This window comes from Microcaecilia unicolor, chromosome 2 (genome assembly GCF_901765095.1).
Source record: "Microcaecilia unicolor chromosome 2, aMicUni1.1, whole genome shotgun sequence".
In the NCBI taxonomy this organism is placed as follows: Eukaryota; Metazoa; Chordata; class Amphibia; order Gymnophiona; family Siphonopidae; genus Microcaecilia; species Microcaecilia unicolor.
Genome location: NC_044032.1, coordinates 646,512,641 through 646,530,621, shown reverse-complemented (window position 1 = coordinate 646,530,621; position 17,981 = coordinate 646,512,641).

Genomic DNA, 17,981 nt, shown 5'->3' with positions numbered 1-17,981 from the left:
ATTTTCCGTTATCGCTGAAAAACAAAAACGCCCACCTCACAAATTGTCGAATAAAACATGGACGTCTATTTTTTTCGAAAATACAGTTCGGTCCGCCCCTTCACGGACCCGTTCTCGGAGATAAACGCCCATGGAGATAGACGTTTCCGTTCGATTATGCTCCTTTAAGTCTCACTGACAGGCAGATGGGGGAGAAGGGGGGAAGGAGGGAGGGGGAGTAGGGGAGGGGGAGGAAGAAAGAAAAAGAAAAATTAGAAAATGAAGAGGGGGAAGGAAGAAACGGAGGGAAGGAGGCGGATAGGGGGAAAAGGGAAAGGATGGTAAATGGGGGAAGGAGAAAAATGACGAGGAGGGGGAATAATGAAAACGAAATGGGAAAGGTGAAAGGAGGAAAAAAAACCTAAAATGTCGAAAGAAAAGAGAAGAAATTTAAAAGATACAAGACTAAAAAAAAAAAAAAAAGAAAAATGAGAAAGAACTGAAATGGAATAAGAGAAAAGAAGGTGATGAAGGAAGAAAGTGTGATGGCACTAGTCACTAAAAGCAAAAAATATATATAATTATTAAAATTATTAAACTAAATAAGAGGAATTATTTTTTCACTCAATGAATATTTAAGCTCTGGAACTCTTTGTCAGAGGATGTTGTAACAGTGGTTTAAAAAAGGTTTGGTCAAGTTCCAGGAGGAAAAGTCCATAGTCTGCTATTGAGACAGACATGGGATGCAACTGCTTGCCCTGGGATTTGTAATATGGAATGTTGTTACTCTTTGAGTTTTTGCATGGAATCTTGTCACTCTTTAGGATTCCTGAATCTTGCTATTTTTGGGGGTTCTGCGTAGAATCTTGTCACTCTTTAGGATTCCAGAATCTTGCTATTTTTGGGGGTTCTGCGTAGAATCTTGTCACTCTTTAGGATTCCAGAATCATGCTATTCTTTGGGGTTCTACGTGGAATCTTGTCACTCTTTAGGATTCCATAATCATGCTATTCTTTGGGGTTCTACGTAGAATCTTGTTACTTTTTAGGATTCCAGAATCATGCTATTCTTTGGGGTTCTACGTGGAATCTTGTCACTCTTTAGGATTCCATAATCATGCTATTCTTTGGGGTTCTACGTAGAATCTTGTTACTTTTTAGGATTCCAGAATCTTGCTATTCTTTGGGGTTCTACTTAGAATCTTGTCACTCTTTAGGATTCCAGAATCTTGCTATTCTTTAGGGTTCTACATGGAATGTTGCCACTATCTGGGTTTCTGCTAGGTACTTGTGACCTGGATTGGCCATTGTTGGAAGCCGGATACTGGGCTAGATGGACCATTGTTCTGACCCAGTATGGCTACTCTTATGTTCTTATGTTCCGATTTGTCAAAGGATGTAAGTAACCAATAAAAAGGAGAAGTCACATGAAATAGATATTCATTAAAAAAAAAACCACTGATATTCAATCTCAGAGTTAAGGCCAAAAGGCTGAATTGAATTAAATTAAAAAAAAATAAAACATTGTTTACTCTGCAGTAATATCTGGTTAATGTCTCTTCCTCTCCATCTTGCAGCGACATCCTTCAGAACAAAAAAAAACCTTAGATCCATCATTGCACCATTAGCGTTTATGCGGAGTTTTCGCCTGTATCATTCTTTTTCTCCTCTGGATGGTTTCAGAACAGTGTAAGCATATTTGCAGGACCCCCCCCCCCCCCCCCCACACTTTTCTGGTTTAGCCTGAAACTTAAATGTGAGCCACAAGGTCTTTATTCAATAAAGATTGTTATTCTCCATAGGCACGGAACGGGGAAAAGTCCTGGCCCAGGGTGTGCTGCTCAATATTACACTGCATCTCTGTGGGTCGAAATATGTTGAGGCATTCCAAAGAATGTTTTCATTTGACATCTGCATTTACATGTAAAATTCAATTGAAAAATGTTTATCAAAGCCTCCTCTATTTATATAAATGACACAACAGAGAGAGAGAACCCATTTCTGCATCCTTCTCGATTTACTAGAACTATTACTTAGGGGTATACAGAGAGCAGAGTTCATTCCAGTGGCGTTCCTGGGGGGGGGGGGGGGTGCGGTCCGTCCTGGGTGCACGCCGCTAGGGGGGTGCCACACGCCTGTCGGCTCCGCTCGTTCCGTGCTCCCTCTGCCCCGGAACAGGTTACTTCCTGTTCCGGGGCAGAGGGAGCATGGAACGAGCGAAGCCGACAGGCGCGTGGCACCCCCCCCCCCCCCCCCAGCAGGTAAAAATGCACCCGGGGGGGTGTCATTTCGCCAGGGGGAGGTGTTGTTTTGCTGGGGGGGAGGGCGCATCGGCGATCCGCCCCGGGTGTCAGCCACCCTAGGAACGCCACTGGTTCATTCTATCTAATGTTAGAACAATTGTGAGCTGTTAATTGCTAAATGGTTCACAATTGAAGGGGGGCAGACTCAAGAAGAATGTCAGGAAGTATTTTTTCACGGAGCGGGTGGTGGATGCTTGGAATGCCCTCCCGCGGGAGGTGGTGGAGATGAAAACGGTAATGGAATTCAAACATGCGTGGGATAAACATAAAGGAATCCTGTGCAGAAGGAATGGATCCTCAGGAGCTTAGCCTAGAATGGGTGGCAGAGCTGGTGGTTGGGAGGCGGGACTAGTGCTGGGCAGACTTATATGGTCTGTGCCGGGGCTGGTGGTTGGGCGGCGGGGATAGTGCTGGGCAGACTTATACGGTCTGTGCCAGAGCTGGTGGTGGGAGGCGGGGCTGGTGGTTGGGAGGCGGGGATAGTGCTGGGCAGACTTATACGGTCTGTGCCAGAGCCGGTGGTGGGAGGCAGGGATAGTGCTGGGCAGACTTATACGGTCTGTGCCACAGCTGGTGGTTGGGAGGCGGGGATGGGGCTGGCCAGACTTGTACGGTCTGTGCACTGAAGAGGACAGTACAAGTAAAAAAAAGTAGCACATATGAATTTATCTTGTTGGGCAGACTGGATGGACCGTGCAGGTCTTTTTCTGCCGTCATCTACTATGTTACTATGTTAATTTCTTTGATCATTCTTTATTTAAATCGTATGGCAGTGTGGCTAGTGGCTGGCTGCAGGGCCTCACACAAATGTGGCAGACTCACACACAGGTTGCAGGTAAAAGTCAAACGTTCTTTATTTAGGTACACAAAAGGGCTTGTAGTCAGCTCTGTTACTTCACAGGCCGAGTCTCTCTTTATCTCAGTAGAGTCCCAGCCAATACTCTTCATGGGGTTGACTCCTAGCTAGGCCCAAACACTCTGTCAACTGATGCCACCTCACTTCCCTTCTGAGCACACATCAAATTTACATACCTTAGGAATAATCTGCAAGGGGTCTCTTCCACCTTGGCAGACTTCTGTCCGTGTATCATTAACTCCTGGACAGGGTTGCCAAGGGGGGGGGGAGGGGTCAAGATTCGCACAGGCTTGGCCTTCAAGGGGGGCCCGGCCTCCAAAGGTGGCCCGGTGCCAGGGTCTGTCTCTCGCCTGCTTCTGACGGGACCCGGGTGATTGCGTCCTGACAGTGCCGCCCCCCCCCCCCCATAGAGGCTGGGGAGGAACAGACACAGGGCTTTGAGGCCTCTGGTTTGGCTGGTGGGGGTCCCCAAGCCCTGCCAACAGAAGGCTTCCCCCAGTACTGTTCTCCATCGCATTGCTTGCCATGCAGCTGCTTTTCCCATCACGTCTCTCATGCTTGGTTTTGATGAAATTGAGCGTTGCAGTGGAGGGCAGGGAGGTGGGGCAAAATGTACCCCCCCCCCACACACACACATTTTGGGCTGTGCCCCCCCCCCCCAATTTTTCAAGTCTGGCTATGCGGTTGTCCTGGGGGGTTGGCAGCAGTGGTCCTGGGTGGGGGGGGGGGGGGGGGCAGCCCTGCCCTGCCCTGCCCTGGGCCCAGATCAATATCTTGGGGGCTCTGCTCCTGGAGGCCAACTTGAGTGCTTACAGTTTCCCACCCCAGGGAAACACTTAGCTCTGACCAGTAGCGTACCTAGGTTGGCTACCACCCAGGGCTGGTCGCAGCTACGCCCCCTCCCCTCAGCGCATCAACCACTCTCCCTTCTCGGTGCATCGCCCCCCTTCCCCCAAAGTGCATCACTCACCTCCCCCTCCTCCGAAGTACATCATCCTCAGCACCTCCGAGTGCACACCACATGGAGCAGTTGTGCGGCTGTCGGCTCCGCTGGTCCCCTGCCTCAACCCCACCTCTTCAACTCAGGCCAATAGCGCCACCTACTGTAAGGTAGTTTCCTTGGTGAGGGAGTGATCCTATGGCCAACCAGACATGTACCACCCACTTCCTCACAATCGGCAATTCCCTACTTTAGATATCTGTACCAAGACCGAAGTGAATGTGGGTGTTCACTACAGAAATATATATCTAAAAGCTTTAAGAAGAATATACAGTTGAATCGTGTGGTCTATATAAAATCTCATCAGCTATGAGACCTGAATTTTCAAGAGTGGCTCTTACCAGCAAAGCCTTTGAAATGGTCCCCCACAGAAGACTCGTGAATAAGCTGAAAGGGCTGAACTTAGGACCGAAAATGTTGAACTGGATAGAAAACTGGTTGACCGACAGGTGACAGAGGGTGGTGATAAATGGAATCCGCTCGGAGGAAAGGATGGTGAGCAGAAGAAAGGATGTGTTGATGCCCCTCTACAAGTCGTTGGTGAGGCCCCACTTGGGAGTATTGTGTTCAGTTTTGGGGGCCGTATCTTGCTAAAGATGTAAAAAGACTGGAAGCGGTGCAAAGAAAAGCTACAAAATGGTATAGGATTTGCATTGCAAACCGTACGAGGAAAGACTTGCCGACCTGAACATGTATACCTTGGAGGAAACGAGGAACAGGGGTGATATGATACAGGTGTTCAAATATTTGAAAGGTATTAATCCGCAAACGAACCTTTTCCAGAGACGGGAAGGCGGTAGAACTAGAGGACATGAATTGAGGTTGAAGGGGGGGCAGACTCAGGAATAATGTAAGAAGTATTTTTTCACGGAGAGGGTGGTGGATACGTGGAATGCCCTCCCATGGGAGGTGGTGGAAATGAAAAGAGTAATGGAATTCAAACGTGCGTGGGATAAACACAAAGGAATACTGTTTAGAAGGAATGGATCTACGGAATCTTAGCAGAGATTGGGTGACGACACCAGTATTTGGAGAGTAAACTTGGTGCAGGGTGGACTTCTACGGTCTGCGCCCTGATCGTGACTGAATACATATGGATGGCCTGGAGTGTAAATTTTAAGACGCTTCGACGTTAGCTTCAGTACAAGAACAGTACTGGGCAGACTTCTACGGTCTGTGCCCTGAGAAAGGCAAGGACAAATCAAATTCGGGTATACATATAAAGTACCACTTACCATGTAAAATGAGTTTATCTTGTTGGGCAGACTGGAAAACTCTTTTTATTGGAAAAAACTAAAAACAAATAACATACAAATCAAAAACAAGCCCCTAGCTATACACGGTCCTCCTATCTATGTACACCCCCTCCCCCTCCTCAATAGTACAGTGGAAACTGTTTATTAGAAAGACCAAAGAAAAAAACCGGACATGCAAATCAAACCCCAGGCTCCTAGCTAGACATGGTCTGCCTATCTATGTACACCCCCTCCTCAATAATACAATGGATCAACCCCCCCCCCCCCCGACCCCCCACAACCCCTTCAGACAACTGGCACACAATCCCCTGGGAAGCATGTCCCCTCATGGCGGCTTAAGCCTCACGTGTCTCCACCACCTCGAAGCCACCCCCACCCCTTTTTCCACCCTTTCCCACTTCGCCGCTTCCTGCACCGCCCTTACCACATCCCAGCTGACTACCTCCGCCGGCCGGACCTCCTGGTACAGGGACACCCTGCAGCGCGCCATCCAGAGGCAGTACCGCAATATCACCGAAATCAGAAAGCGTGTTACCGGATCCCCGCGTCCCTCTCCACCCTCTGGGCCATACACCCAGTCCGCATAGCTGTAGTTGTGGAAACTGGGGATCTGCAGCAACGAGGAAACCCGGTCAGAGACCTGGACTGTAAATGGGCACCTCACCAGGAAATGCTCCATCGTCTCTTCAGTTCCAGCACATTCCTCCCGTGGGCACCCTCTATCCCGCACATTGCGATATTTCAAATTTCCTCGGACGTACAGTCTACCGTGAAAGGACAGCCACGCCAGGTCTTTATACTTCACCGGGATGCGGTTCGAAGCAATCAACCGTAACCCCTGCTGCATCCGTGGGGCCGGCGCGTCCCTCAGCGCCAGAGGAGCTGAGAACACCTGCGCCCGTACTCTGTCCATCCAGACCCCCCGTTGTCCTGCCTTCACCTCCCCCACCGTCAGCCCCCACACCCTCACCAATTTCACTAGGGTCTTGCAATAACTCACCCCCCCCGGAGCCCCCCTTCGCAGTGCCACTACCCTCCCCCCCTCCCGCCATAGGTCCCAATATCTCGGCCACCACTGCAGGACACTCCTAGCCCACCCCGGTGGCTCCCGCCCTACCGCCCTCCCCAGATTGAACTGCAGGAACAAAGCGCTGAAAAACAGGACTGGGTTTATCATGCCCACCCCCCCCCCTCCCTCCTAGGCAGATAGGTAACATTCCATTTTACCGGATTCGTCCTGTTGCCCCAGAGCAGCCGGAAGAACACCCCATACAAGGCCGTGTACCGGCTCTCCGGCAGCAGGCAGATGTAACTGACGAACAGAAACAAAGGAACTAAGTGTGCCTTGATGAGCTGTACCCGCTCCCCCATGGTCATTTTCCACCCCTTCCATCTATCCACCCTCCCCTTCACTTCTTGGAGACACCTATCCCAGTTGTAGAGCCTATAATCCCCCTTCTCGAAGTATATTCCCAAGACCCGTATACGTTCCACAGCTGTAGGAAACCTACCTCCCAACTCAAATTGCAGCCCCTGATCCCCAACCCACAGGCTATTGGACTTTTGAAAATTGACCTGCGACGCTGTTGCCTGCGAGTATTCCTGGATCAGGTTCTGCAATCTACCTCCCTCCCTCTGGTCCGCTACCCACACTGTAACGTCATCTGCATACGCCACGACCCTTAACTGGTTATTGTCCCCCACCTCCACCCCTTCCAGCCCCTCCGCCCCCCCCTTCTCCAGCCGTCTTATAAAAGGGTCGATGGCGTATGCATACAACAGCGGGCTGAGTGGGCACCCCTGTCGGACCCCTGCCCCTACCTCAAACCCCTGCCCTCTCCACCCGTTAACCAGGGGAAAACACCCCGCATGCCGATAGAGTAGCTGTAATTGCTCTATCCAACCCTTCGGAAACCCATAGCGCTCCAGAATGCTCCATAGGACACCCCACTGCACTCTATCAAACGCTTTTTCCTGGTCGAGTGTTACCAACAGCCTACCATGCCCTCCCACTCTACTGCGTTCTACCCCCTCCCGCACCCACGCTGCAGCTTCCAAGACCCCTCTCCCTTTAACCCCACATGCTTGCGAGGCTGCTAGCAAATCCCCAGACACCTGCCTCATTCTCTGGAATAGCATTCGCGCAAAGATTTTTCGATCCGTATTAAGCAGTGCTATAGGCCGCCAGTTGGCCAGCATTGCCGGGTCCTTCCCCTTACTTAGTAGGATAAGAGCCGCCTCTGTCAAGGAACTAGGCAAGGAACCCTCCAACTGGGCTGCCCCCCATACCCTCACCAGGATCGGCACCAGCTGCTCCTTAAAGGCCTGGTAGAACTCAGTTGTTAGCCCATCCGGCCCCGGCGAAGTCTTCCTGTGGAGCGCCCCGATGGCTTCCTCCACCTCCTGTTCTGTCCACGGGTTCAAGAGGGCCTGAAGCTGGGGTCCCCCGTGACCTATCCCCGGGGTTCCTTCCACATAACACTCCATCTGCTCCATATCAATCTGCTGGGCTGAAAGGAACGCCGCAAAGTGGTCCCTCACTGCCCCCAGAATCCCCTCCTTGGTGTCCTGCAGGACCCCCTGTGCATCCCGCACCCCCTCCATCACCCTGCGCGCCCTCCGCTCCCGGCAGCATGCGAAGGGGTCCGGGCTACACATTTTCCCGAAGTCCCGCTCATACACCAAGGAGGTGTAGCGGTTGTACTGTACCTGCTCCAGGAGTGCTTGGAGATCATGTATTTCTTCCTCCCTCCCCCCTTGTGAAATCAATGTGTCCCTCTTTTTCTTTATTGCCATGCCCAACTTTGTCCTTTCCCTCCCCTCCCTTCTCGCCTGTCTGAGAAAGAATCCCCGCGTTCGTCTTTTCACTGTATCCCACCACTCCCCCAATGACTGAAATGCCCCCTGCACTGACACCTGATCTTCCAAAAACCGGCGGTACTCCTCCCGCACCTGCTCGCTACCTAACCACTTTAAATTTAGTCGCCATAACCCCCTCCCTGGCCTCTGCGCTGCCGCCCCCCCCACCTGAAGGAGGACCATGTGGTGGTCTGAAAAGTCCACGTCCACGGTTCGTGGACCCCCCAGACAAACCCCCTTCTTTACCAGGAATCTATCGATTCTACTTTTACACTGCCCTCGAAAGAACGTGAACCCCTCCTGTTCCTCACAGAAGGCCACATGCGCGTCTACCAGCTCCGCCTCCCGCATGATCCCTGCCAGCCTCACCCCGTCATAGCCCACCTGTACCGATCGTCCCCCACTATCCTTTTTCCGCAATATGGTGTTAAAATCTCCCCCCCAGACTACTTGGCGCGAAGTGTATAGGTAGGGCTTGATCTTCCCAAAGAGGAGCACCCTTTCCTTCTTGCTTTGGGGCCCGTACACATTCACCACCCTCAGTGCTCTATCCTCCCAAATCGCATCCACAACAAGACATCTCCCCACCCCCAGCTCCACCACTCGCTGAATATTCACCCGGTGGGACTTAAATAAGATACCCACCCCACCATACCTCTCCCCCGCCAACCCCCACACCGAGGGACCCCACTTCCAGGCCCGCCTTGCCCGCCTGATCACCTCAATGGACCGCAGCCGAGTCTCCTGGAGCAGGAAGCAATCTGCTTGGACCCTCGCGAACCAGTCATACGCTAAACCCTGCTTCTTCGGAGAGGCGATGCTGGCCACATTCAGCGTGGCAAATGTCAACACTAAGCCTGCCATCCTCATTGCGAGTCACGGGTCTGCTCACTCCCAACTTCTTTCCTTATCTCCTGGGATACCCCCTTCTTACCCTGAAGCAGGTCCTCTGCTATGCGGTCTACATCATCCCCTGCCAGATCCCCCTCCCCCCCCCCGCAGCCGTCCTGTCTGCACCTTACCCCCCCCCCCCCCCTTTCTTCCTTCCTTTCTTCTTTGCTCTATCCGGACCCACCCCCTGATCCCTCCCTCTCCCCTCTTCACCCCCGCCCCCTACCTCCTCCTCCGAGTCCTCCACCTCCCCCAAGTCCTCCAAGTCCTCCAGATCCTCCTCTAGCTCCACTCTGTCCCCCCAAGCCTGCACTTGGGCCTTCACCACCTGCCCGGCCCCCTCAGCTTTCCTCTTACTCCCCTTTCCCCTCCCTCCCTCCCTTCCCTCTTCCTCCTCCCTCACCCCTCCCCCTCCCCCCAGAGCCTTCCCGCCCTTCTTCCTACCACCAGTACCCTCCTCCAGTGCTTCCTCATATTTCCGTTTGCCCTCCCCAATCCCCCCTGCCGCCCCCTCTTCCTCCATTAACTCCACCTCTTCTCCTTCCCCCTGTTCTTCCTCCTCCCTCCCAACCTCCCTATCCTCCTCCTCCAACACCTGAAATCTGTTCCCCCCCCTCTTCCCCTGCAGCGACCCCTCCCTGCCCACCCCTACTTTCCCCCCCCTCCGAAACTTCCCTTTCCTCTGTGGCACTTGTACCCACTCCCCCTCTCCCCCCTGCTCCACTCCTGACCCAGCCCCCTGCCGCCCCCCCTCCTGCATCCCCTCCTTCTCCCCCCCTTGCCCCTCCCTGCCTATCACCCCCTGCCCTATCCCCTCCTCCATTACCCCCCCTCCCCGTCCCTTCCCCCACATATCCCACTCGTTATGGGCCGCCCTAGGGCAGTTCCGAAATGCATGGCCTAACCCGCCGCAGAGGTTGCACCTGATCGCGGTGCAGTCCTCTGTGGCATGCTGATCCCCGCATCTTCCACACTTTACCACTGGGCATGACATGCTGAAGTGCCTAAACGAACCACATCTGAAGCACTGCCGCGGCTGCCCCTTGTAAAAGCACAGTATCCTGTCACGACCGATAAAGGCAGCCGAAGGAATGTGCTGGACCACATGGCTCTCCTGTCTCAATTTGACCAGGGCTCCCCAACCTCCTGCCCAAACCCTGCTTGGATCCGGTAACTTTGTAAGTGGGGATCTCAGCTCCGCGTACCTCTGTAGCCAGTAGGCTAAATCTGCCCCAGAGATAGACTCATTTCTCACGAGCAGGGTGATCTGCACCAGGTCCGGCTTGCTGACTGGAATGGCCCTGAGGTCCCGCCACTCCCCCTTTCCCCTCACCCCCTCGTACCTTTCCCAGAATATTTCCATCCCCCTCTGGGTCATGAAGCTCAAGTCATATTCTGGGATGTTGATGGGGTGTATACACGCGTAAAAGTCCTCGGGTATAAACCCCATCCCCATCACCAGCCTCAAGACCCGATCCCTGGAGGGCATTGCCCCCTCCCCTATCCATTTCAGCTGTACCACATTTCGCCGCTTAGGCAGCTGTCCACCCCCTGTCCCCGCTCCCCCCCAACCCCTCCCTGGGCCCTCAAAACCACCCGATCTCCCCCCCTCCCTCCTTCCCCCTCCCTGGACTGCTGCCGCAAAGGACTTGGACCCCAGCCCCCACCGCCCCCCCTCCACACTTGTTCCAGCCCTTCCCTCTGCCTCCCCCCCCTTCTGTCCCTCTGCCCCTCCCCTCATCCCTCTCCCTTCCTCAATATCCACCGGCCCCCTCCCCCTCCCGTTGTCCCCCGTCCCCTTCCCTCTCAGACAAACATCCAGCAACGTCCATAGTCAGTTCTGCGGCTTGGGCTGCCTCCAACTGATTGTCCTGCCCATCACCACTTCCTGGAACGTCCCTGCTCGTCCCTGCCACTGCAGGCTCCAGCCTCTGGGCTAATCGCCTCCTCTCCTCTGTCTCCTGGCGATACTCTGGCACCTGCCCAGTCAGGTCTGCAGCTGGCGATACCAGACTCCCTGCTCGCTCTGCCCCCGAACTCCCTCCAACCTCCGGCACCAGGGGCGAAGCCTCCGGAACTCCGCCGCTCCCCTTGGCTCCTCGCTCCCAGCCGTCCTGCTGGCAGGTCTGCTCCACCACCCGCTGCACATCTGTTAGACTTGCCATGTCCACTTCTGTAGTCAACGAAAGTCTCTCAACAATCGGGTTACTTCCCCCTTGCTTCTGGTGCAGTCCCTCCTGCGTTCTCCCAATGGCTGGCGCTTCCCGGGGGCATGGCTTGTCTGTTCCTGATTCCGCCACAGGCTGGCTGTTAGCACCCCCCGATTTCACCTCTTGTAATGGACAGCTGGTCAAATGAGCTCCCAGCTGCTGCCCGCTCCTATTCCTCTCTCTCCGACCCCTCTCCTGTAAACCGCCAGCTACTCCATGCTCAGGGAAGACCTCCCCTGCTCCCGGACTTCGTGGGCGGGGCTTCTCCAGATGCCATGCTGCTTCGGTTTCCACTTCAGTCATTGCAGACCCGGCCAAAAATACCGGAGTCTGCCTCTGCTGACCCTTTTCCAACAGGGCCTCCTTCACGGCAACTGTCTCTGCTGTTTGCACAACTGCAGGTAAGCCCTCTGAGACTTCGACCACCACCTCTGTAGAAAACAGGCTGCTACCTGCGTCTCCCTCTGCTGCCTCCATTATCTGGAGTTTTGAAAAGTTACTGAGTTCTGTCCTCCCCTCCACAGGTAGGATCTCTACTCCAGCCCCCACCTCAGAGCCATGTCCTGCCGCTGCCTCCTTATCCTCTGGCTGCTGGGTAAGTGCTCTAGACTGTGTTGCCAACTGTCTCATGTATTTTAAAGTGGGGTCACCTCTGAACCCAGACAACTCTTTTGAGTCTAATGCTGCTGAAGACACTGAAGCTTGCTGCAACTGTAGTGTTCCTGAACCCCCAGACTGAGGTATTGAAGCCATCCTTTCTCGGTTAACATAGAGCTCCCTCAAAGGATTCACAGAGCCCTTTTTTAAACAGTTCAACAAGTGTTCTTTTTTCCCCAACAACTTTGATATCCGGGCTTCCTCTTTAACATACATTTGTCTGTGCTCCGCTGGGGCAAATTTACACATAGTTCTTGCCATTTTCAGACGTTTTCCTAGCTCCACTACTTCTTTTTCCACCAGCTTAATTCGTCTTACAATATTTACCACACTACTTGCTGGATCATCAGGGTCATAGCTCACTTCAAGGAACTCCTCATCTGACGATCCATTCTCCTCACTCTCAGCTGCCTCCAGCAAAGGCTTCTGGCAAACTTCCATCGCCTCTTCCTTCTCCCTTCCTTGGAAGCGCCCTTCTGGGGCCTGTACTATCTTCCTCCCCCCTCCACTGTCTTCTCGCTTACCTTCCGCAAGCTGGGCCATGGAGGGGGAAATGCTCTGGTGGCCTCCACTGGGCTGCTTCTCCCTTCGGTCCACTGGACTCCTTTCCCTTCTCCCGGTAGTCAAACCAGGGAGAGAGCCACTCCTTTCGGCCTTCTGGTCCCGGGCCCCAGGAGGCCCCATAGCCTGGGACTTTCCTGAGGCCTTCTCCCCAGGGACCCTCCTCATCTTTGGGGAGGGAGCTAGGTCTCACTCCCTTTCCACTGGAAGTCAGCAGAGCTCTCTAAAACACCTCCTTCCTCCTCAGCAGACTGGATGGACCGTTCAGGTCTTTATCTGCCGTCATTTACTTCTACTCGTTCTACATCACTCAGGATTTTGTAGACCTCAATCATATCTCCCCTCATCCGTCTCTTTTCCGAGCGGAAGAGCCCTAACCTCTTTAGCCTTTCCTCATACGAGAGGAGCTCCACCCCCTTTATCATTTTGGTCACTCTTCTTTGAACCTTTTCTAATTCTGGTGTGGACACACCATGGAGCGATACAAAGTCATTATAATATTTTTGGTCTTATTCACCATCCCTTTCCTAATAATTCCTAGCATCCTGTTTGCTTTTTTTTTTGTGGCGCCGGAACTTAACCGGCGGTAATTGCTGGTTAGTGTGGGAGCCCTTACCGCCATCTCAGTGGGTGCTGGTAAACTCTCCCCCCCCCCCTCAAACTGGCCACGCGGTAAGTGTTTCACTTATTGCAGGGCCGTTTCTTTTCCTCAGAAAAATACAGCCTTTTACCCACTGAAGTAAAAAGGCACCTCCGTGTGCATCAAAAATACACTCTGAATCTAACACAGGCCTCCTTTTACCACAGCTTAGTAAGAGGACCCCTAAATTTATAGCATTCCACTGACCATGCGCCGGTACCCCACCCGCACAGCTTGCACCCAACTGTGGTTGGCCGGTTATAGAATGAGTGGGATAATATTCAAAAAATGTCTAGCAGTATTAGGGGCCCTTTTACTAAGATGTGTGGGTGCCTACGCCAGGGGCATAGCTATGTGGGGCCACAGGGGCCTCGTCCCCCCCTCCCGCCGTCATCCCAACGTCGCCTACCTTTGCTGGTGGGGGACCCTAACCCCCGCCAGGCGAGGTCCTCTTCTTCCTTCGTTCTGTTTCTGTGTCTGACATCCTGCACGTTGTACGTGCAAGATGTCAGACTCACAGAAACAGAACGAAGCCTTGCAGATCAGCCAGCGAGGTCCTCTCCTTCCGGCGCAAGGCTTCGTTCTGTTTCTGTGAGTCTGACGTCCTGCACGTACAGAAACAGAATGAAGCCTTGCAGATCAGCCAGCGAGGTCCTCTCCTTCCGGCGCAAGGCTTTGTTCTGTTTCTGTGAGTCTGACGTCCTGCACGTACAGAAACAGAATGAAGCCTTGCAGATCAGCCAGCGAGGTCCTCTCCTTCCGGCGCAAGGCTTTGTTCTGTTTCTGTGAGTCTGACGTCCTGCACGTACAGAAACAGAATGAAGCCTTGCAGATCAGCCAGCGAGGTCCTCTCCTTTCAGCGCAAGGCTTCGTTCTGGTTCTGTAAGTCTGACGTCCTGCACGTACAGAAACAGAATGAAGCCTTGCAGATCAGCCAGCGAGGTCCTCTCCTTCCGGCGCACGGCTTCGTTCTGTTTCTGTGAGTCTGACGTCAGACTCACAGAAACAGAACGAAGCCTTGCAGATCAGCCAGAGAGGTCCTCTTCTTCCGGCGCACGGCTTCGTTCTGTTTCTGTGAGTCTGACATCAGACTCACAGAAACAGAATGAAGCCTTGCAGATCAGCCAGCGAGGTCCTCTCCTTCCGGCGCACGGCTTCATTCTGTTTCTGTGAGTCTGACGTCAGACTCACAGAAACAGAACGAAGCCTTGCAGATCAGCCAGCGAGGTCCTCTCCTTCCGGCGCAAGGCTTCGTTCTGGTTCTGTAAGTCTGACGTCCTGCACGTACAGAAACAGAACGAAGGAAGAAGAGGACCTCGGCTGGCGGGGGTTGGGGTCCCCTGCCAGCAAAGGTAGGCGAAAGCGATGGAGGGATGGCAGCGGGAGGGGGGTCGAGAGGGTCATCGGCGGGGGGGGGTCAAAGTTGGTGGCGGGGGGATGTCGGCAATGGCAGGGGGGGTCGGCGGCGCTGGATCCCCCTTCTGCCGAAGTCTGGCTGCACCCCTGGCCTATGCGCGTACAACACGCATCAAATTAGAACTACCGCCCGGCTACCACATACCCTGGGCAGTAATTCTAATTTTGACACGTGTCCAAAAACATGTGGCAGAAAGTAATTTCTATTTTCTACCGCGTGGCGCTAACCGGGTGGTAATCGGCAGTGTACGCATGCTGACAATTACTGCCCGGTTAACCCGTGAGATATTACCACTAAGTGACCGGGTGGCGGTAAGGTCTCAGGCCCAAAATGGATGCGCGCTGATTTTTATTTTGCTGCACATCCATTTTCGGCAAAAAAAAAAAAGGTCTTTTTTGCAGGCACGGTGAAAAATGGACCTGCGTGCGTCCAATACACATTTTCGGCGCACCTTTGTAAAAGGACCCTTTCGATTTTTTTTGCACACCTTCCCTAAAAAGGGAACGAAATGACCGGATCATTTGCGAATGGCAAGCGTTTCATTTCTGAGTCATTTTGATCACTGTGCATAAGGTCTGCAACATGCTGAAATCTCACAGAAATAATTCAGTTTAGCTGGGTAAATCAAAACCCTCAAAAAATGGTTTTGACTTTCTAAACTGGTTTTGCTAATTATAAGTTCGAAACCAACATGAAAGGAATTAATAGAGACATGGGTTTACTCGGTCGTGATCCCGTCTCCCTGGCAATCTTCTTGCCAGTACAACACATTTGCCCTCCTACTTTCTTCACAGCATGCATTCCGGGTAGGGATCCAGAAAACATATTAAGAGATGCATTTAGTCTTTTCCAGAAAGTTATAACACTTTGCACATATGAAGCCAGATTGAAATTGTCACTATTTCTTTTTTTTTTTTGTCATTTTAATATATTTCTTTTTTTTTGTTTGTTACATTGGTGATCTGCAAGGGCTGACTGCTAGCGGAATAGCAACATTCCATGTAGAATCTCCAACAGTAGCAACATTCCATGTAGAATCTTGGCAGAAAAAGACCTGCATGGTCCATCCAGTCTGCCCAACAAGACAAACATATGTGTAAACCTTACCTTGATTTGTACCTGACTTTTTCAGGGCACAGACCGTACAAGTCTGCCCAGCAGTATTTCCCGCCTCCCATCACTGGCTCCGGCACAGACCGTATAAGTCTGCCCTCCACTATCCTCGCCTCCCAACCACCAACCCCTCTTCCCCCACCTGCTCCGCCATCCAATTTAGGCTAAGCTTCTGAGGATCCATTCCTACTGCACAGGATTCCTTTATGCATATCCCACGCATGTTTGAATTCCGTTACCGTTTTCATCTCCACCACCTGCCGCGGGAGGGCATTCCAAGCATCCACCACCCTCTCCATGAAAAAATACTTCCTGACATCTTTTTTGAGTCTGCCCCCCTTCAATCTCATTTCATGTCCTCTCGTTCTACCGCCTTCCCATCTCCGGAAAAGATTTTTTTGCGGATTAATACCTTTCAAGTATTTGAACGTCTGTATCATATCACCCCTGTTCCTCCTTTCCTCCAGGGTATACATGTTCAGGTCAGCAAGTCTCTCCTCATACGTCTTGTAACGCAAATCCCATACCATTCTCGTAGCTTTTCTTTGCACCACTTCCATTTTTTTAACATCCTTCGCAAGGTACGGCCTCCAAAACTGAACACAATACTCCAGGTGGGGCCTCACCAACGACTTGTACAGGGGCATCAACACTTCCTTTCTTCTGCTGATCACACCTCTCTCTATACAGCCTAGTAACCTTCTCGCTACAGCCACCGCCTTGTCACACTGTTTCGTCACCTTCAGATCCTCGGATACTATCACCCCAAGATCCCTCTCCCCCTCAGTATCTATCAGACTCTCACCGCCTAACACATAAGTCTCTCGTGGGTTTCTGCTCCCTAAATGCATCACTTTGCATTTCTTCACATTGAATTTTAATTGCCAAATCTTAGACCATTCTTCTAGCTTCCTCAGATCCTTTTTCATGCTTTCCACTCCCTCCCGGGTGTCCACTCTGTTGCAAATCTTAGTATCATCCGCAAATAGGCAAACTTTACCTTCTAACCCTTCGGCAATGTCACTCACAAATATATTGAACAGAATCGGCCCCAGCACCGATCCATGAGGCACTCCACTGCTCACCTTTCCCTCCTCCGAGCAAACTCCATTTACCACCACCCTCTGTCGTCTGTCCGTCAACCAGTTCAACATTCCATGTAGAATCTCCAATAGTAGCAACATTCTATGTAGAATCTCCAATAGTATCTATTTTATTTTTGTTACATTTGTACCCTGTGCTTTCCCACTCATGGCAGGCTCAATGCGGCTTACATGGGGCAATGGAGGGTTAAGTGACTTGCCCAGAGTCACAAGGAGCTGCCTGTGCCTGAAGTGGGAATCGAACTCAGTTCCTCAGTTCCCCAGGACCAAAGTCCACCACCCTAACCACTAGGCCACTCCTCCACTCTTAGTTGCTTTATACAGGTATCTTAAAGAGATATACAAAAATTAAATCATCCAATTACAGTAAATACATAAAAACAAACACAGGGGTGGAGCTACCATTGCTCAAGGCCAGTAAAAGGCCCAGGGTCACCCCACTGATGCAGTCTGTTGCTACTAGATCAAAAAACTCAGTGAATCTCACATGCACACTGGCAACCCTGCATATCTGCACTTATGCTTTTAATGAGAGGAAAAACCTCATACTGCCGTGGCCTCACTTGGTTACCTTGAACTGAAAAATAACAGTTGGCTCACAATAAAAAAGTAATCATGGGTGAGAAAACCTCTCATTGTCTCATCAATCAATTCGTTATAATAATCCCAAACCACTTATCTTAGTATGCTTTGTATTGTGTCAGTGCTTCGTTGCTCCATCGATGCTCTGTAAGAGTGAGGTCCCGACGGACCCGTTTCGCTGCCGCTTTTTCAAGGGTCCTCACCTTCTGACCGTGGCAGCCTGGGAGCTGCGAGTACAAATCGGAGAAAAGTTTTCTTCACCCAACGCGTAATTAAACTCTGGAATTCGTTGCCGGAGAAAGTGGTGAAGGCGGTTAGCTTAGCAGAGTTTAAAAAGGGGGTTAGACGGTTTCCTAAAGGAGAAGTCCATAAACCGCTACTAAATGGACTTGGGAAAAATCCACAATTCCAGGAATAACATGTATAGAATGTTTGTACGTTTGGGAAGCTCGCCAGGTGCCCTTGGCCTGGATTGGCCATTGTTGTGGACAGGATGCTGGGCTCGATGGACCCTTGGTCTTTCCCAGTATGGCATTACTTATGTACTTATGTAAA